Here is a 22,242-nt window from a genome sequence, read left to right on the forward strand (position 1 = left end):
GTCTTTTCGAGTGTGCAACAACAATCCTTCGCTTTAATCATTTAGGATGATATCTATAATGTTGTGGAAAATTAACAACATGCATGTAGAGAACCCAATACCAAACTTCAAGAATACAAATCAAGTTTGTAATGGTACAACCATAGTGTGATTTCTATCATTTATAAAATGAGGGTCAAGATAATTCAGATCCATAACATTTAATCATATTGCATTCATTCATTCATTTTCATAATATTCATTAATTCATTCATAATCATGACATTCATTCATTCTCATGACAATCATTCACATAAATAAATAAACAATCAAGCAATTTCATATATAATTGCATAAAGTAAATAGATCAAATCTCATTAATTGTATTCAGCATGAAACACAAGCACATGCTTTTCAAACAAGTCAGAACATATGATCTCTCACAATCATAATATATATACATTCACAAATTTACATATAACAAGCAAGCCAAAATTTCATTTGACAATTCCAATGTATTTTATACACACATGTTTTTCAAGTCAATAAGTTATATCAATCTATGACAATTAAAGCATTCACATTCATTTTCTTAGAAAAAACATAAACATGTTCACCTCATGAATACGATATACATTATTATATTTTTGCAATTAATAGGTCGATTCTCATGACCACTTATTTACTTTTATATTTTTATCAAATAAAAATAGGTCATTTCTCGACCTTTTCAGTGTATCATGCACAAACAAGCACCTCATGTGCATTACAATCAAATCAATGACTTGAATCATCTGATCAATCACATGACTCAATACATGTTTTTTTTTCATTTACATGTATGCTCATATGCAATGACATTTGTAAACATTAAAATTTTTACTTGTATATATTTATGCATATGATAAAATTGATTCTACGAATCTAATGCATTATTCTTCTTGATTATTTTAAACATATATGATACAAATAAACTTCAAAAAATAACCTTTTGGGCATTTATTATGCTATCTATTTTAATTTTCCTCCTATGATTTAACTGGGTCTATCATTGACGGTCAATCCTACAATGCAGTGATTGAGAGATGGATACAAAGTCTTTGTACTAGCCTATGCCCGCATATGCCACCTGAGTTAAAAATAAATGAAATGTCTTTTTTTACTCTATAGAGTTTTTGACCCTATCTTATGAATCTACGGGTATGCCTGTCTCTACAACCTCTGTAGGGAGGATATGAGGCACACATAGTCCTTCAACATCATAATACCCCATGAAGTTTGTACCATCTTTTTCTCTCCAAGAAAGACATGAAATCAAGATGGACCCAACCATCTCTGAGAGTCTTATTTAACTGACGCCTCATTTAGACTCATGGTCCCAAGGTTATCTTTTATTAAAGTCATATGTCACATTTCAATGTCATTATATCACATGATAACCTCTCATTTTCTTATGCATGATTCATTCAACCATGCTTTCATGATTTATTCGTAATATGCTTTTATACATGATACATGTCATATTTTATTCATGCTCACATGCATGATTTATTTTGTTTTCTTATGCATGACATATTCATAGCATACATGACATGTTTCACATATATTCATGATGCACAAACATTTATTACAATCATGCACGTGCAAACATATACCTACAAAAGCACTTCATATTTTGTTATTCTAAAATCATGTAAAGCATGGTCTCCGTACCACCACAAGAAGAATACTTTTATTCGCATACATTCAAATCATTCTCTGCATAATCTTTGAATTACATTTCAATATTTGTGCGATGCTTTTCATCACACATACTCACCACGAGTAGTTTACTCAATTTTATAAGCATTGCATTCATTTTTTTAATGCACATTGGCTTAATAGCCGTTTTGCGATACTTAGCACTGAGTATCATATTTTTGTGGTAGCATGACAATTGATATAAATGCATAGTTGAAGCATTTAAGCATTCGACACATCAAAAATTGAATTAACATGCACATCTATGTATATTCAAATGCAAGCATAAATAATACATGAGCACTAACATCAAATTGAAATTATGATGTGCATGTTAACATAGTTAACTACGCATATACGCACTTGCTCGTATGCATTTTTATGATGCATTTTATACACAATCAAAATCATGATGTAAATGTGTATAAAACCACTTTGAAATTGAGTTTTAAATACACCTAATTAATATTTAAAAACTGGTTTTGAAATATGGTTAAAACTGCATCTAAATATGGAATTTTCTCTCTCTTAGGCATTTTACTCAACACTTAGCATGTGATACGATTCCCAAGGCATAAATTGTTTTTTTTTTAGAATTTATAACATGTAATATAAATTTAGTTATGCTAATTAAACAACTCTAATTATATGGTTATTATGCTAATTAATTAGAATCTATCATAATCATCTAATTAGGGATCTAAAAACATAATTATGCTAAGATGATACTATGCTAAATGTGTAAACGAACTTAACGCTAAAACACACAAGATTGTGATAAAACAACTTATATAAGCATTTTAAAAATTCAGTTAAGGGTTTCTACCCTTGTAAATCGGATACGTGTGATGAAACCCGAAAAAACAAAGGGTTTCGAAAAATCCACGACGAATCACCTCTTTGACAATTCATCAAACACTTGGTGTGTGCATGCAATACCAAATAGAAACAACAAATAAGGCTCAACTAAAACTCTCTCACACTAACAGAAAGTGTTACATCACTACAAAAATCATGAGGTGGTGTCAGAAAGTATTTTTGCACACAATCCAACACGAATCATAAATCGGGTAGGTCGATTTCTTCAAAAATTGACCCGAACAATACAACAATTGGCAAGGTTGGGATGAATGACAGTGGCTGGGAATTCTCCACTGTCTGCATGTATCCCCAGACCCTTTAATGGTTGATGCACAATTCCCAATGCACATGATTTCCAAAGAGAATTTAATTTTCTTGAAAGATTTGATAATCGAAAGAGAAAATCGATGAAGAACAAGGTGGCAATGATGGAGATAGTGTTGCTAAACATAGAAAGGGCATAAATCAGTTGGGTGCAGTTTCCAATGCTGAAAATATGCAAAAATCTCAAGAAAATCTCATTTAAAGAAAATCGACTAGGAGAAAAACCAAAGAAAAAGAGAAAATAGATAAAGAAGGAAATAAAGGAGAAAAGACTCACCTAGACGTCAATGGAGGTCGTGGGTGGCATCAATCCCCAACAATGGCTGGCATGAATCCCAATGTTAGTTGGCTAGGGTGAAGAAAGAAGAGAGAAATAGGTTTTCTCTCAAAAAACAATAAGGAAAATGAAGGGAAATAGGGTGTACTATTAGGTTTGAGAAAGGAAAAAGGATAAAGGGGCAGGTGCCCTAGTGGGCCCCACCTAGTCCATTTTTAAGTCTATTGTGCTCCCCTTCTAAACCAGGTCCAAATAGGGTCTAGTTTGGATTCATTTTTTTAACCTTAAATCGGGTTATATAGAAAATTCAATATTAAAATAAAATTATAAAATATTATATGTATCATTTCAACTTTACAAAATATAAATAATTATAATTTTTTTTACTAATATAAAATGTTCTAAAAAACCCTCGTAAATCGACCATGCCCAACACATTTATGGGGTTGAAACTGTGAAAAAAAACACCAGAAGAGAGAGAGCAGATAAACCATCAAGCATGTATCGCAAGCACCTAATGTTCAAGCGCCACACTCTACTTTATATATATATATATATATATATAGAGAGAGAGAGAGAGAGAGTAATGGGTATGTGTTAAGTCAAATATCCTAAATGATATGTGTTAAATGGGTTTTTCTGCTCTTTCAGTATTTTTTCACATTTTTGATCCCATAAATATGTTGGACATGGTTGATTAAAAAAGAATTCATACCTAGATCACGTGTTTTCAATGAAAAAAATGATATTTAGAGCCTTGAAATTTACAAAGATTTTGAACCATTGATTTTTCAAACCTTATAAAAACCCACCGATGTGTCGGAATCGAAAACTTTAAGAGCTGATCCCTATATAATAAGTGCATAGATCACATCTATACAGTCAGAATTTAAAAATAAAATAAATAAAAACCTTAAAAACTCATTTATCACGTATCATTTAGCATATTTCATTTAGCACCTACCCATTACTATATATATATATATAGTAATGGGTAGGTGCTAAATGATACGTGATAAATAGGTTTTCTTTTTTTTTTGGTGTTATTTTTTAGTTTTGACCCCATAAATGTATTTGGCATGGTCGATTGACGAGGAATCCACACCTGGATCATGTGTTTTCTGATGAAAAAAATGATATTTGGAGCATAAAAAATTTACAAAGATTTTGGACTGTTGATTTTTCAAACCTTATAAAAACCCACTCATGTGTCAGAATCGAATACTTCAAGAGCTGATCAACATAGATCACATCTTTATGGTCAGAATTTAAAAATAAAACAAAAAGAAACCTGAAAACTGAGTTAATAAGTATCATTTAGCATATTTCATTTAGCACCTACCCATATTATATATATATATATATATATATATATATATATATATATATATATATATATATATATATATATATAAGAGTAACTTTGAATAGTTTAATGGGCAAAAACCGAACGAACGCCCTGCATCCCTTTGATCTTGCACGTGATCAATGACATACAGTTTTTTTTTCTTTGTAGCAAAAAGGATCTTTGTGGTGGTCAACAACTGTCATTAAAACGTATTTTTCTGCAAATTGGATACTTGTTTAGGTGTTTGTTATTATTTGACGCTTTACACTGCATGTTCTTAAGTCCTATATATATATAATGATCCAAAAACACAAAATACAAAAAATCTTATCTGAAAAAAGTGGATAAAATATAATTATCCAAAAACCCAAAATACAAAAATCCAAACAAAAATAAGTGGATATAAAATAGTCTTGGATCTCGGGTCATTCGGTTTTGCTCTTGCATAAAATAGTTTGAATTCGATGCTCTCTCATACGTCGGTTTCTTTAAAACTTGCAAAAGCGAGGTTAAACTATAAATATTTTTCATATGGGTGGTTAGTAGAATAGTGGTTTGATTATCCTGTTTTTATTATTTAGTGCCTATAAACTTTATGTTTTTACAGAAAATGACGATTAAATTGTGATAAAATTGCATATTAGTGCTGAAACTTTGCCCAATTTGTGTCTTTTAGGTCTAGGATTAGAACCTTGGCCCATACTTACTCAGATTAGTTTAGAAAGATGGGTTGGATAAGCCACTTGGGACTTTGATGGACTTGATTAGGAACCATGCAGGGGTCATAACTCAACTAATTCAAATTTATAATTTTTTGTTTTTTCACTTGGCTGTTTGAAGTTCATTTTCCCTTAAAAAAAACTAGCATATCATCTAGTTCTTTTTTTTTTTTTGGATAGTGCTTTAAAAAAAATTAGAATATCATCTAGTTCTTAAAAAAAACTAGCATGCCAACAAAATATTGGGCAATGTGGGTACTCCTATAAAAAAATGAATTTAGCAAATTACATTTAACCGATGTACATAAAACCTACAATCAATTTACCATTTAAGCCGATTGAATCCAGATTCAGTTTTAGCCTTTTCCATCCAAATCTCCATCCCATTCTAAACCTGATTATAAAAAATTCAGTTACGATGAGATCCAATAATGCTTAGGTCCGAACTGAATCGGATCCATTTACATCCCGGTGCAAATGGGATTAATGTTTGGTGGCTCAAGTTTCAAGTTTTTATTAAAAAAAGAGTTGCTTTCCAATAAATTGCTCAGTGACAGGTAATGCTTAGCTCTCTAAAACTATTTATTTGCCCTTATTAAGTAGCTATAAAAACGGGAAACTACAAAGATGAGAGTATATAATTAAAAAACAAAAGAAGAAAGGTTAAAACTATCTGCCTTTAAAAAAAATGGGTTCAAACTATAGGTTTTAAGTGTTAACTGAATAAAAGCGACTCAAGCGGCCATTAGCAATTTCTTTAAAGGTTAGGGTTTTAGCTTAAATATTTGAAACCTGAGGTGGCTAAATGTAAGTGCCTTAGATAAATAGATAGTTTGCTTTATGACTCACAATATTAGTAAATGATGTATAAATTATATAATGAATATTTTATTATTTTAATTAGTTGTAGCTTGGGTATCGGTCACTTGTTAAAGCCAATCCACATATTCGCGGCACGTGGGACCCACTCAAAATGTCCGTTTAGAGGAGCTAGATGCTAATAATTCACCCATATGCAGTTGGTTTAATTTAACTTCAGCATTGTCCGATTTGTATCGTATCGGCCAGATATCAATACGAAACCAAGCTTATTCGGTCTCGTTTTTTAGGAATACTTTAAAATATTTTTTAACAGGAAAATTTTCAGAAATGCACCTGAAAATTCAGCAATAATAAAAAACACACCTTTGAAAATTTGAAAAACGCATTGAGATGGTTAATTAAAAAAAAACTAGAACACTTTTCGTTAAAGTTGTTAAGTTTGCATTGAAATCACCATTTTATCTTAAAAAACTAAGAGCCAGTGGTAAAAAGATGGGTGACGTCTAGGGGTGTCAACGGGTCGGGTTTACCCGGACCCATACCAAACCCTATAGGCTTCCCATATGGTGATAAATAAGAAGACCTGATTAAGACCCAGGTCTGGACCCGAAGGTCCGATTAATACATGGGCCTGGGTATAGTTTGTGAAATTTTATATCGGACCCAAGCCTGACCAGAGTTTTGATTAAGACCTGCAAATTTTCAATGTAAAAATAATAACAAATATTGTTTTGCTGGGTATGGCCCAGGCCTGGTTCGTGTAGTTCTTATCGGGTCCGGGTATGGTTTCTCTTATAGTGGATTTGATTGGAATCGAGTCCGGACCTGATACAATACCCGAAAATCGGAGTCAGATCTGGTTTCACCTAGGTCCGAACCCAACAAGGCAATAAACAAGCAATCAGACCATGATAGTGTACTGGCCATTGCCTGATAGGGGCGATCAACAACATTACCACACACACACACATAGAGAGGAGAACATTCACCAATCAACATTACCAAAATACATGCAACATAATATTGGATGGGAGAGAAACAAAAGAAAAACATAAGAGCAAAACAACCACAATATAGATGGTGATTGTGCATAGTTCAAAGTACAAGCAGATCAACCCCTCCCCCCTACTATGTAATTTAAGAGCCAGATACACATCAGACATGACTCGTTGGCGAAGCCTTCTTAAATCAAATTTGATGCCCCTGAAGAAGATGTTGTTTCTTTCAGTCCAGATCACCCACCATGATGAAAGTAACCAAACCCGCCACAATAATCTCCATTTTTTTTGTGTCGTACAATCATGGGACCAAGCAAGAGGTTCCGAATAACAGAACACGGATGAGTTTGAACAGGCGGTGCACCCCAAGTTTGAAAAAATAAGTCTAGAACGATCAGGCAGAGCCAAAATAGGTGAGTTGTGTCCTCTATTGCCTTCTCACAAAGAACGCACATGCTGAAAAATTGAATCCCCCGTTTCTTGACATTAATTTGGGTTTGAACACGATCCAGAGCCACAAGCCACGCCAAAGCTTTTGCCCTTGGGGCAGGCTTCTTACCCCATATACAATCACTGGGAAACCAGTCCATCCCGGATGACAACAAGGAATGGTAAACTTGCTTAATGGAGAACCTATCTCCGCTCGCCATGGCCCAGTGAAGCCACGACTGGCCATGGACAGGCCTAAGATCTCTGCCACTAAAGGACCGAAGTGTCTTCCGCCACTCCAGCCAGAGGGACGAATGACACACTGAATTGGGCGTCGAAAGAAGGGAGTCAGGTAGACTACCATATTTTTTCCTAACAAACGTAGCCCAAGGAGATTGAGATGTGGAAGCTTCCCAAGCCCACTTCAAGACTAAAATGATGCTCCTCTTTCTCAGAGCTGGAATCTCCAAGCCACCTCGCTGCCTTGGGAGAACAATCTGTTGCCAAGAAACAAGCAGATACTTTTTGTGCGACACATTCTCAGACCAAAGGAAGTGCGAAAGCAAACTGTTAATCGTTAGTTCTACTGTTGTCGGTATAATGGACATGCTCATTCGAAACTCTGATAATTTGGTCAAAACATGGCGAATGAGCATCAATCATCCCGCAAAAGATAAATATCGGGCCTTCTAAGCCTGCAATCTCCCTTGCATCTGCTCTATAGTAGACATCCAAGAAGAAGTTCCCGCTGGCTGCAGAGAGTGCAACGATAGACCCAAAAAATTGTCAGGAAGGTCGGATATTGGGCAGTTGAAGATCTTTATAGCAGCCGATTCGAGACGAGGGTCAGCATTGAGAATTACCAGAGCGCACTTACTCTCGTTCAGGCGAAGGCCTGAAATTGCAGCGAAGACTTTAATAATGAAGCACAACCTGGACATTTGATTAACATTCACATGTCCAAATATTAAAGTATCGTCTGCATATTGAATTATGTGACCAACAAAACTAGGAATGCCCAAGGATTCCAAGAAACCTGTTTATTCTGCCCTTTTCATGAGAATAGGTAAACCATCTGCCGCGATATTAAAAATGATAGGTGCTAGGGGACAACCCCGTCGTACACCTCTAGCCAACTTGAATTCTTCTCCTCTCATTCCGTTGATGCAAACTGATGATACAGATTTTGTGACCAACTCCTTAACTCATGCTATAAACCGACTGCCAAACCCCATTTTTAATTTTTGGAATGAAAAATCTTGTCATTGAAAGGAATGTGATGTTATGTATTTAAAAATTTATGAAAGACACAAAAGTATCAATATCCTCTGTTTTGGAAAGAAATTTGTTCACATGTAAAATATGAACTTGCTACAGCCGAAGGTAAGATGATGTTACGATGAACGTTGTAAAATTACATAACTTTGTCACACTCATTCACATTTGAATACACATAAACTGCACACAAGAGCACACCATTTTGATGCGTGTCCACGAGAGTAGATCAGGTGAACTATCAAATTACTTTATGAAAGTGATTTGACATCTTCACTGTCTATTATACATTGTGGAGGGTGAGGATGCCAAATGTAAAGTTTGCAAATTTCTCATAATTTTAAATAAATAAAAGAGGAATTTGTATAATTTTTTTGGTATTTAGCTTTGATTAAATATTATTTTTGGCATTTTAGTTAGTTAATATTGTTTGACTAATTGATGATTGTTTATCGATAATATTCTGACATTTCTGTAAGTTATTTGACATTTAATCAAGGTTTTGTATGAGGTTTTTAGAGCTTGATCTCAGTGGAGATCCAAATTGATCAACCCATGTGTCTCGGATTGGATCAAGTTGAACTGTTGAGTTTGAACATGAGAGAATCCGAACTCAAACAAATTCATTGTGGGTTTTGAGACTTTGGATCTGCTCTACATGTATATTCGAATGATTCGGGTCAACCCAAATAAATTTGGATAGAGTTCACACACATTAGGATTTAAACCAAGCCAAGAAGTGATTTGGATTTATTTGAAGATCCAAATGGATCTCACTAAGTAAAATAAGATTTTAGATTCATTTGAAAGACCAAAATAGATTCCACTAAAAAAAGGTATTTTCTATTCATTTAAAAACTTAAATGAATCTCATTAAATAAAAAATATATTGGATCTATTTGAAAACCCAAATGGATCGTAATATGAAAATAAGATATTAGATCCACTTGAAGACTCATTTGGATCCTATTATGTAAATTAAAATTTGGATTTATCTAAAGACCCAATAGGATCCTAATAAGTAAACAAGATTTTTAGATCCATTTGAAACCAAAATAGATTCTATAAAGGTAAAATGAATTTGTTTGGATCTTGATTCAATTAGAGACCCAAATTGATTCTACTTAAGCAAACAAGATTTAGATTCACTTATGATTCAAATGAATTTCAATAAAGAAAATAAGATTTTAGATCCATTTGAGGCCCAAATAAATCCTATTTAAATAAGTAAGATTTAGAATCTATTTGAAACCCAAATGAATCACATTTAAATAAATGAGATTTGGGTCTACTTGAGACCCCAATGAACCTATGATATATATATATATATATATATATATATATATATATATATATATATATATATATATATATATATATATATATATATATATATATATATATATATATATATATATATATATATATCATAGGTTGGATTTAGATTTTGGATCTCACCAAAATCCAAATCCAAATCCAAAGCCCATTTTGATTTCTTCTTTAAAAACCCAATTTTCAAAACCCTCTAAGATTCAAAATTTTGTTTGTTTTTTCCCTCTCATATTTTCACCTATAAATACCCACTATAGGCCCCGTCTCTTTTTGTCATGATCTCTCTCACTTGCCTCTTCTCCTCTCTTCCTCACACTCGCATACCCTCCCATCTCTCTCTCTCTCTCTCTCTCTGAGTTTTCTTTCTTGAAAAATAAGAATTTTCAATGAGTATGAGTTGTTGTCGGCATCCTCTCGATGGATTATCAATGTCTCAAGGAAGGAGCTCCAGTCGCCCTGCAAGAATCTAGGGATTCCAGCCAACATAACAAGTTGCCATGGCCGACACCCTCAAATACCTCAATATCTCTGAAGACTCCGCAACCAGATTGACGGTCCATGCAGTGATCTTGACTAATACTGGTGTGAGTTCACTGACGTCTGTCTCAGCTTCTTGCCGGAGAACTCTCAGCAGAGAGGCCTAAATCACTGGTCGGATCAGGGACGGAGTTGCTGACGGTGGTGGAGAAGGCATCGCTAGAGCAGGAGGAGGTAAATGTTGGAATATGATTTAAGAAAAACATCTTTATTTGTTCTTAAATTTGTTCATGCTAAATCATTGAAAAGATAAAAAACAAATAAAGTATAATGTGAAAACGTACATGAATCCATCATTGCACCGATAGATTTTGATGGGGTTAGATCTTCCAAAACCTCTATAGGTGGCCTTTCCTTCTTCTCTAGACCTAATGAGAGAGTGATGGTTTCTTTCTTGATAGGGAAGAAATAGAGAATATCCACTATATATGGTTTTGGGGACCATAACCTAATTGTAACCACCCTCTAGTCTCCTTTACAATTTAGCCTATCATAAAATCGAAAATTGACATATGAGAGTACATAAGGTATCTACACATTATTATAACCACACTTTATAAGATGTCATATGACCCAACCGTATAAGATCACTTTAAATGGGCATTCACCCTAGTTTATAATGAGTCATTAATTATATATGTAGGCCCACATAAAATATTTAGCAATCTCCCACTTAGACCACATATGTCACCATACAATCACACATTATATAATAACCTTATGAGCTAAAAACACGTCTTACCAGATGACATCTCTAACAATTTGGTCTATTGATCATGTCAACATAGAACCAAAGTGATCTTCATTACATTCATCATAAATAGACCCATCAATGATCACATATATTGACATAACCAACAATATAGATCAAGTATGGATGTGAAGCATGAAAATTACATATAATGTGATCTAAACATGCCTATTTCCAACTGGTCTTGCCTTATTCTTTAGTGAGATCACAATAAATAGTACAGAATAAAACTGGAACTTGAGCCTTATACTGCGGTAATAAAATAAAACTTTATTTTATTTTAAAACATCTAAATACAAACTCTCACTAAACCAACATATCATTAAATAATACAATACTCATTCGAGCAGTATGCTCGTGAAAGACCTTGGGTGGTAAACCTTTGGTAAGCGGATCCACAATCATGGAGTTTGTGCCAATATGTTCAATAGATATTTGATTATTCTAAACTCTTTCTTTAACAACAAGAAACTTAATGTCTATATGTTTTGACTTTGATGAGCTCTTGTTGCTATTGAAATATAGTATTGTCGAATTATTGTAAAAAAAAACTTTAATAATTTTTTAATGTTATCTAAAATTTGTAGCCCAGTGACAAAATTGTGTAACCATATTCCATGATTGGATGCCTCATAACAAGCTACGAACTCTGCCGCCATAGTAGAAGATATAATGAGTGTCTGCTTAGCACTCCTCCAAGAAATAGCTCCTCCAATCAACAAATAAACATAACCCGACGTGGATCTACGACTGTCTTGGTACCCGACAAAGTTAGAATCAAAATACCCAATGATCTCTAACTGATTTGACTTCCTGTATGTGAGCATGTAATCTTTTGTTCTTTGTAAATATCACATAACCCGTTTGGCTGCTTTCCAATGATCTATTCATGGGTTACTCAGATATCTATCTAACATCCCAACAATGTATGCCATATCCGGATGTGTACACACTGGAGCATACATAAGACTCTTTACAGCTGATATATAGAGAATCTTTTCTATATCCTTAACTTCAAACTGGTGTTTGGGGTACCAAGCGAGACTAAACTTGTCTTTCTTAGCAACAGAGGTGTCACCTCGTTTACAATCATTCATGCCAAATCTATCAAGAATTCTTTCGATATAGCTCTTTTATGATAATCCAAAAATACCTTGAGTATGATCTCGATGTATTTGAATCCCTAATATAAAAGTGATGCCACCAAGATCTTTTATTTCAAATTTCTTTGTCCGAAATCTCTTGGTTTCATTTAACAAGCCTATATCATTACTGGCAAGTAGTATGTCATCGACATATAAAACCAAAAAAATATATTTACCTCTACTGAATTTATGGTATATGCATTCATCAACCATATTCATCTCAAAACCAAATGATAGGACAACTTGATGAAATTTATGATACCATTGACGGGAAGCCTGCTTAAGTCCATAAATAAATTTTTTAATTTGCAAACCATTTTATTTACATTGCTTGAGACAAAATATTTTAGTTGTACCATATATATTGTCTCGTCAATGTCAGCATTAAGGAATGCAGTTTTTACATCCATCTGATGTAGTTCCAAATCAAAATATGCTACACATACCACCATTATTCTGAAAGAGTCTTTCGTAGAAACTGGAGAGAAAGTCTTTGTATAATCAATGCATACCCTTTAAGTAAACCCTTTTGCAACAAGACGTGCCTTTTATATTTCCACATTACCCTTTGAATCCCTCTTTGTTTTAAATATTCATTTGCAACCAATAGGTTTCTCACCTTCAGGTAATGGGATAAAATCCAATACATCATTGTCTTTCATAGATTTAAACTCTTCATATATGACATCTATCCACTTTTGAGAGTTGAAACTCTGTATAGATTCATAAAAGTTGATTTGATCATCTAACTTTAAGTCAATCACTCTCATGTTATTGGATAAAAACAATATAATCATCTGGAATTGCCCTTCTCCTCTCTCTAGTGGATTTTTTCAATGACACTTGTTCTTGAGTTACTTGAAGTATTTCTTGAGGTGCTTCTTTAGGTTGTTGAGTTTGTACTCTATGAGTAAACTCTTGATTTTGGATAGGGAGATCTTGAACATTACCTTGTTCCAGATTTGTTTGAATAATGTTAGAAATTAAAACATGATCATTGTTAATACCAATTATAGGAAGAGAAACATATTCTTCTTCAAAAGCAATGTCTTTTACCTTATCACATCTCCCAAACTCAACATCTTCAAATAAACAAGTATTTTTCATTAAAAAAAAAAAGACTTATTCATAGCGTCATAAAATTTATAACCCCTAGATCTTTTAGAATATCCAACAAAATAGCAGCTAACCATTTTTTGGTCTAGTTTTCTTTCATGTGGTCTATATGGCCTTGCCTCAGCTGGACATCCTCAAATATGAAAATGCTTCATACTAGGTCATTTGTCTTTTCACATTTCATATAAGGTTTTGGTTACTACTTTAGTTGGTACTCTATTTAGTATATAAGTTGTACTCTTTAAAGCCTCTCCCTAGAGGGATTCTGGTAAAGTAAAATGATAAATCATACTCCTTACAATATCCTTTAAGGTCCCGTTTCATCTCTCAGTAAAACCATTCATACTAGAATTGCCTGACATGGTGTACTATGAAATGATACCGCATTCCTTTAACAATTTAGCAAATGGCCTTGGACGTTATTCACCTGATCCATCATATCTACCATAGTATTCGCCACCATGATCAGAATTGACGGCTTTAATTCTTTTACTAAGATGAGTTTCAACTTCAGTCTTAAATGATTTTAACACATCTAGTGATTGAGACTTTTCATGAATCAAATATTGGTAGCCATAACATGAATAATCATCTATGACCGTAATAAAATACTATTGACCATTCCAAGAAGCTTTTGGGAATGACCCACAAATATCTATATGAATAAGTTTTAGGATGTTTGTCTTTCTGTCGGCACTTATTTTCCTTATGTTTGTTTGTTTTCTTTTTATGCACTCAAGGCAATCCTGAAAGTCAGTGAAATCAAGGGAATCAAGAATTTCACTTGTCAGAAGCCTTTCTATTCTTTGTTTAAAAATGTGACCTAAACACTTATGCCATAAGATAGCAGAATTCTTATTGGCAAATTTTTGTTTTATACCTCATGAACTTACATGGAAGGTTTCATAATATGAGGCAATCGTTTCAAGTAAATATAGGTTATCAATCAGAGATAAAGAACTAGTCTCAATAAGATTTGTATTAAGAAACAACTTAAATTGACTATTTCCAAATAAACAAGAATAACCAAATTTGTCTATTGCGAAGATAAAAACCAAATTCCGTCTAAATGACGATAGAATGTATGTTTCTTTCAAATCTAAATAACAATAAGTCTTTAATAATAACCTAAAAGTCCCTATTGCCTCAACTTGAACTGATTTGTTATCGCCCACATAGATGAATCTTTTAATATCAATTGGTGTTTGACAACTTAGGCAACTCTGCATAGACACACTTATGTGACTGGTAGCACCAGAATCCATCCACCAAGTGTGCTTGGGTACATAAGTTAAATTAACCTTAGAACAAATCAAAGTAAGAAGGGTACATTTCTTTTCACACCAAGTATAATATTTGGTATAATCATTCTTCATGTGACACTCGCTATTGCAAAAGAAACAACTGAATTTTATATCCTGATATTTCTTCTGCGATGAAAGGTCTATTGCAGCATCCTTATCTTTTTTCTTTTTTTTTTTATATTTGTCTTTAGAGGTAACTGTCAAGTGACCACTTTCTATCTTTTTTTATTTTATTCTTTTTATCTTATCGCACACATTGAAAAATAAGTTCATTTAGAGTCCATTTATCTTTTTGGCAGTTATAACTGACCTTAAATTGACTGTATGGTGCAGGAAGAGATATCAGAACTAAATGCATGAGTAAGTCCTTAGACAACTCTAACTTTAGTGCCTTTAGTTTTGAAGCAACAGAGACAATTTCATAATGTACTCCCTTATGTTTTCTTTTCTTTTATACCGCATTGAAACAAGACTCAAAAGGAGAGTGTTTGTCTCAGCCTTTTCGTTTTTAACAAAATGTTTTTCAATTTTCTTAACGAACTTCTTGACATTAACCTTTTTAGACATAACACTTCTGAATGTTTTTGGAATTGCATGTTTCACAATCATAAGACTCATGCAATTAGATTGATCTAACTTCTCATAGTTTCTTTTATCCTTAACTAAACTTCTATCTGTGAGAGTAGGTGGTTGATCCTGTTGAAGTGCAAGATCTAAGTCCATACACTCGAGAACAATTATAATGTTCTTTTTCTGATTTTTGAAGTTTATGCCATTTAAAACAAGGATTGAATTGATGTTTGCAAATATTGTAAAAGTGAAAGAATTTATTGAATCAAGAACAAAACAAATCACAATAAACTCACAATCGATATATATATTCACATGCATTAACATTAATTGACATATTTAAACTATGGTGAACCCCATCACAAGATATCTAGCACAATATTGACATTTAGTTTTTACACAAAAATATCAACTTATAAGTGATACTCTTATTACAGTAATCAAACATGGACAATTAATCTTATCAAACAACAAGCCTTTCTTTGGACCGACTCATTGTTCACATGAAAAACTTGATAATCATCTTATATTTATTATTGAATGTACATTTAAACTCGACCAAATAGTAATCTTCCTTTGAGCCGATCACTATTTGCATGAATTTCAAATATATAAACAACTTATTTTTCAAACAAGTCAATCTTCACAAGAGAGGTTACTTTGGTAACATATTCCAATCAACTCATTTTAGAATATTAGACCTTTATTCTGAAGAAGAATACCAAAGTTTGAATATTATATATAAAAGCATGCATATATATATATAAGAATTAAAACCATAATCCAAATCGGGTCGAAAATATCTGAAGTCACCCAAAAGGCATACTTGATGGCTTAGATCCATTTTTTTTAAGGTTCCAAAGAACATGCGTCAAGAGTGTGGGCCATCTGGTTGGATCAAACTTGCGGATCAGGTCAAACTTGACCCAACCCAAGTCGGTCCCCATAAAACATGATGGAAGGACCGAACCCACCCTGCCCACCACCAGATCTAGGTCACCCGATGGTGGTTGGGGCAAACGACTGACACCAGACCACCGTCATCGGATGCCAGCATGGCGTTCAACAAGGGTGACCAGGTGAGGGCCAGCCGACCCTCCCGGTCATCAGATTTCCAAGAGGAAGGGTCAGATTGGACCCTCCTCTGTCTGGGCATCGCCAAAGCATGGGGTCGTTCGATCCTCCTCCGCCTATGTGCACCGTCACCGAACGGGGAAAAAAGGGGGGGGGCATCTGCCCCCCCCCCCCCCCCTTTAAAAATCGGTGAGGGATTGGGGAAGACCGTCTGGTCCTCCCTTTCACCCTTTGCAGGCACCAGACAGTGTCCGACAATCCGCCTAACGCCATCGAATGTCGTCTAGTGGCTTGTAGTCACCAAAAGGGGTGAGTCACCCCTTGCGGTTAGTCGTTGGTCCCAACAACCCTCCAACGATGCCGTCGACTGCGGCAGTAATAAAAATAATTTTGTTTTTTATAAACAACCCCTATTGCTGGTAGTCAAGGAAAAAAAAACAAATCCGATAGGATTCCAACGACCCAAAAGAAATATATTATGACAAAATCAAATATTTCAATGATTCAACAATAACAAGAGGCTCTGATACCAATTGTTGGAATTTTATTTAGGAAAAACATCTTTATTTGTCCCTAAAATTTTCTATGCTAAATCATTGAAAAGATAAAAAACAAATAAAATATAATACAGAAGCGTGCATGAATCCATCATTGCACTAGTAGATTTTGATGGGGTTAAATCTTCCAAAACCTCTATAGGTGGCATTTTTTTCTTCTCAAAACCTAATGAGAGAGGATAATTTCTTTCTTGATGGGGAGAAAAAATAGAACACCCACTATATATGATTTTGGGGATCATAACCTAATTGTAATCACCTTATAACCTTCTTTTCAATTTAACTCATTATAAAATTAAAAGTTGACATATAAAGGCACATAAGATATCTACATGTTATTATAACCACACTTTATAAGATGTCATATAGCCCAACCGTATAAGATTACTTTAAATGGGTCATCACTTTAGACAATTTATAATGAGTGACTAATTACGTATGTAGGCCCGCATAAAATATCTAACAGTAAAACCACCATCACGGCAGTGGCCACCGAACCCTCATCATCATCAAGATTGGATAACTCTTCTCTCGCAGGTGAGTCCTCTATCACCATTCAAGAATCCTCTTCTCCCGCAAATACTATCAACAAAGTTTTTGTCGGTGTTTTGACAGAATTCCCCACCTCAGGAAGATCATCCTGTTCTTTCGAGAACAATAAGGAATCCTCCAACGAAACATCGATGGAAACTTTAGAGAAGGATTCTTAAATCATTGAATCGGGGAGCAAGTTCGTTAAAAGTTTGATGCACAGGATGAAAAACCCTAAGTTATTCACGAAGGAATTGTTCCTAGAGATGCTGAATTCACCCGTTCTTCGTGTCCTGATTTAGTTGCAAAATTGGTCCGTAATAAGAGTGCAGATTTGGTGGTTCTATGCATTCAGCATTTCCCTGATCTCCAATTTTTGGAGCTTTTGAATATATTGAGATACTTCTTATCTCATGTTCTTAGTGATTTGAGTGTGGTGTGTTAAAAGGGAGTGGAAACCCAAAACGTTGTCGCACGTTGATTAGGCAAGCAAGAAGGTTTCTCATAATGACTGAGGAGAGTTCACCATTTGCTTCAGTCTTGAAGAATACTGTTGTGCGCCTTTCAGTAGCTTATGATGCATTTTTGGCAACAAAAATTTGCTTGCATTAATTTTTGGCTTCTTCAAATGATGACCTCGTGCTATCATCGACAGCTTCTATATTGAAACCACTAGAGATTTTAAATTTGCTTAAGCACCTTATGAAGTGGATGAACAAAAAATACTCTAGGTTTCTTGGAGCAGTGTCTTGCAGTTGATCATCAAAGCTAGGCTGAGTTCGACCCTCACAGTTGCTCCACCTTCTCCGTCACCATAATCGTCATTGGACAGGAACCTGAGGCAACTCCACACGCCCTCAGGTGTAGTTGGATGGTTGGCAAAGCACAATCCATGTCACTCTTATCGAGCATAAATCCTCAATGGCAATTTTGGGATTTCTTTATTTTTTGTGAGACCACACCCGTCACGAGGTAGATTTATGATAAAATATATAGTTTCAGAAAAATTGGTCTTGTTGAATGCTTTATGAGAAAATTGTATATTTATAAAATCATTAAATTTTATGAGCAAAACACACACACACACACACACACACACACACACACACACACACACACACACACACACACGCACACACACATATATATATATATATATGAAGTTTATTCGTGTTGCATGTTTTACTAAAAAAAGGTATATTTTACGAAAACCATTTAATTTTTATGAGAAAAAATATGCATTTATGCAAAGAGTTTTGAAAATTTTCATATGCACGCATTTCAAATATATTTTGAATGAAAGCACATATATGTTTAAGTTTACAAAAACATATTCTCACAAGTGTATTTTAGAATTTTTAGGAATAAATGTATGTATGTAGTTCATGCTTTTTAATATGCATATTTTTGAATTATTATTGTATATGAATAAAAAACTAGATTTTTGATGCATGAGTACAATATTGGTTTATCATACATGTTAATAAAATGAATATTGAATGATCTATGAATTGTATAATGTTTATGATAAAGAATTTGTTATGCAGTTATTGCTTTATGAAATTTGAATTCAAATGTGTTGCTTTTGACCTTGTGCACGGTCCACTATGTCGGTGAATGTGTGGCCAACCATATAAAGGTTTAATATTCAATCATACGTGCTTTAAATAGGTTTAAACATGTATGTTAAAAAAATTAATAATGAAATACGTGTATATGGACTTACAATGAGAAGGTAAACAATATTTTTTTATTTAGTGGGATATTATTAATTACAAAGGGTTGCATCCAGAACCACAGACATAGTTGATAGTTGCCATTGATGCTGCAGGGAGGTAGTGAGGTTGTTTTAGATGAAAATAATTATGATATATCACATTGAAAGTGGTGAGAGTTCTCTCTCTACAATAGAGTCTCATACTTAGATCCTCGTTTATTTCCAAAAATTGGAGTTTTAAGTAATTGTTTGCATTAATTTTGTAAAAATTGTGTGGCTTATTTTGAAATAAAAATATTTTGATTTTAAACTAAATCATTTATAAGTGTGTTATTCTATCTTACCGTTATTGTTGAAATATGTAACTTGTTCGAGGTTTTCAACCAGAGTAAAAAAATAAAGTCTTTTCGGTGTCATACAAAAAAAAAATTATGTGTTTTTTTAAATCATGGGACGTTAAGCCAAATCACGTTTTTAAAAGCTATTTGCCAAATAACTTGATCGCTCTCTGTGTCTATGGTGACATAAGAAGGTGCACTTTGGTGCACTACCGTGTACAAATATTATTTTAATATTTTAGATAATATTTTAATATTTTTAAAATTATATTTTTGTTAAACTGTTGAAAAATAGTTTTTATTGAAGAAAAAATACAAATTCTTTGTTGTGTCCTATTTTCCAAAAACCTTCAAATTTGCGAGTTGAACATGTGTCATGTCTCGAGTTGAAATAAAAATTGGATGTTTGCCAAGGTTTTGGCGAATAGGTTGAAATTGGTGGCTAACCAGATTTTTTCAGACTTTCAGTTCGCCTTTATCCGTAATAAGAGGGTACAACACTCGTTCACCATGGCGTCCGAGGTTGTTCATTCCTTGCAGCATAGCGGTCAACCTTACTTTGTCCTTAAGTTAGACTTTCATAAAGCTTTTGACTTTGTGCATTGGTCATTCTTATTTCAAATGTTAGCAAACTTCGGTATTGGTCGTCGTTTTTTTGGTTGGGTGAGAGAGCTGATCTCAAATGCCCAAGCCATGTTAAATATCAATGGTATTAGAGGAGACCGGTTTAAACTGGGACGGGGTTTGCGGCAAGGGTGCCCCCTATCGCCTTTGTTGTTCAATGCAGTTGCTGAGGGTCTTGTGGTCTTGCTTAAGCGGACTATTGTATCGGGTTTCATTGAACCTTTGCAGGTTTCCGACTTCCAGAGTCATATTCTTACTTATGCTGATGATATGATCATTTTTTATCGTGCAAATGTTCAACAGATGCTTAGGTTCAAGCTTATCATTCAGTTCTTTCTCTCCCTATCCGGGCTTTCTCTAAATGAGACCAAATGCTCTATTACCATGTTCAATGTTAATGCCAATATGCTTGCAACTGGAAAGAGAATTTTTAATTGCACTATTTCTGACTTGCCTATTATGTACCTGGGCTTGCCGTTACAAGTGAAGCACCTCAATTCAGCTGCTTGGGCTCCGACGCTTCAAAAAGTGAAGCGCAAATTGCTTTCGTGGCAGTCGTCTTATCTCTCCATCGCTGGCCGTCTAACCTTAGTCAGACATGTTCTTTCAACTATTCCAGAATTTTTCATGTCTATGTTTGTGATGCCTGTGGGAGTAGAGAAGCAGCTGACACGCTTGCTGGCAGGTTTTCTATGGTCTGGGTGTCAACTCAAGGGTAAGCGTCATTTGATTGGTTGACGTTCAGTGGTCTTACCTCGGCGTATGGCTGGTTTAGGCATTCCTGCGCCCAGACTGCGAAGCATTGTTCTTGTCGCCAAGCAATGTTGGTTGGCCCACCAACCGGATAACCCTTGTGCTAGTTTGCTTCTTGCTAAATATAGGGCTCTTACCTCGGTTTGGTTGGGAACCCGAGGTTTGGCTGTATCGCACTTGCGTAAATCATGGTTGAGGGCTTTAGCCTGCTTTAGAGACCATTTTGAGGACTCCAGAAATTTTGGTCAGTGGTTGCAGTGGGCTTTGACGCCAAGCGGAGAGTTTCTCACAAAAAAAGTCTATAGATCGTTGCTCCCGTCGGGGGCTGATTGGTTGCCCGAGGATGTGCTTTGGGCGAAGGGTCCTTCTCCCCGTTCTCGAGTCCTGGCTTGGTTAATTTTGCATGATAGGATCCAAACCCACAGTAATTTAAAGAAGTGGGGCATTCAGCTCCCGAGTTGGTGTGTACTTTGTCAGGCTGTTGAAGAATCTACGCTTCACTTGTTCTGGTCTTGCCCAATTTTTGTGGAAATCTTTAGCAGGACCTGGAGGCATCCAGAAGTATTGGTTAAGGAGGAGTCTTTTGCGCTAGATCTGATCTTAGGGCCAGTTTGTATTAGGCGCAACAAGAGGTGGAGGCTCATCTGGCGGACGTGGTTGCTTACTTCTTGGTGGTTTGTTTGGATGGCACGAAATGACACTCATTTTCGTCATATTCCAGTTAACACTCATAACCTGGTGCATAAAATCTTGGTAGATGTTTATGCGATCTTGCGTTTGCATCTTAGTGATCTTCCGCTCCCTCCTGCTGACGCTACATTTCCTTTGCCGCAATCTGGGCAAGCGGCTTCGGCGTGAGCCCCTTTTATCTGTCTGATGTTTTTTTCTCTTGTGCTTTCTTTATTTGTTTTTAGCTTTTGCTCTTGTTCAGTTCATGGGTTCAACAGTTTGTTGATCTTCATGAGTGGTAATGTTGAATTACTGTCATATCTCTCTCTCTCTCTCTGTCTATATATATATATATATATATATATATATATATATATATATATATATATATATATATATATAGTAGCTCAAACCTAACCCCAAATCCCAGTATTAATCTTCCACCATTTGGT

The sequence above is a fragment of the Nuphar pumila genome, chromosome 5 (genome assembly GCF_984573655.1).
Source record: "Nuphar pumila chromosome 5, dmNupPumi1.hap1.1, whole genome shotgun sequence".
Taxonomy (NCBI): Eukaryota; Viridiplantae; Streptophyta; class Magnoliopsida; order Nymphaeales; family Nymphaeaceae; genus Nuphar; species Nuphar pumila.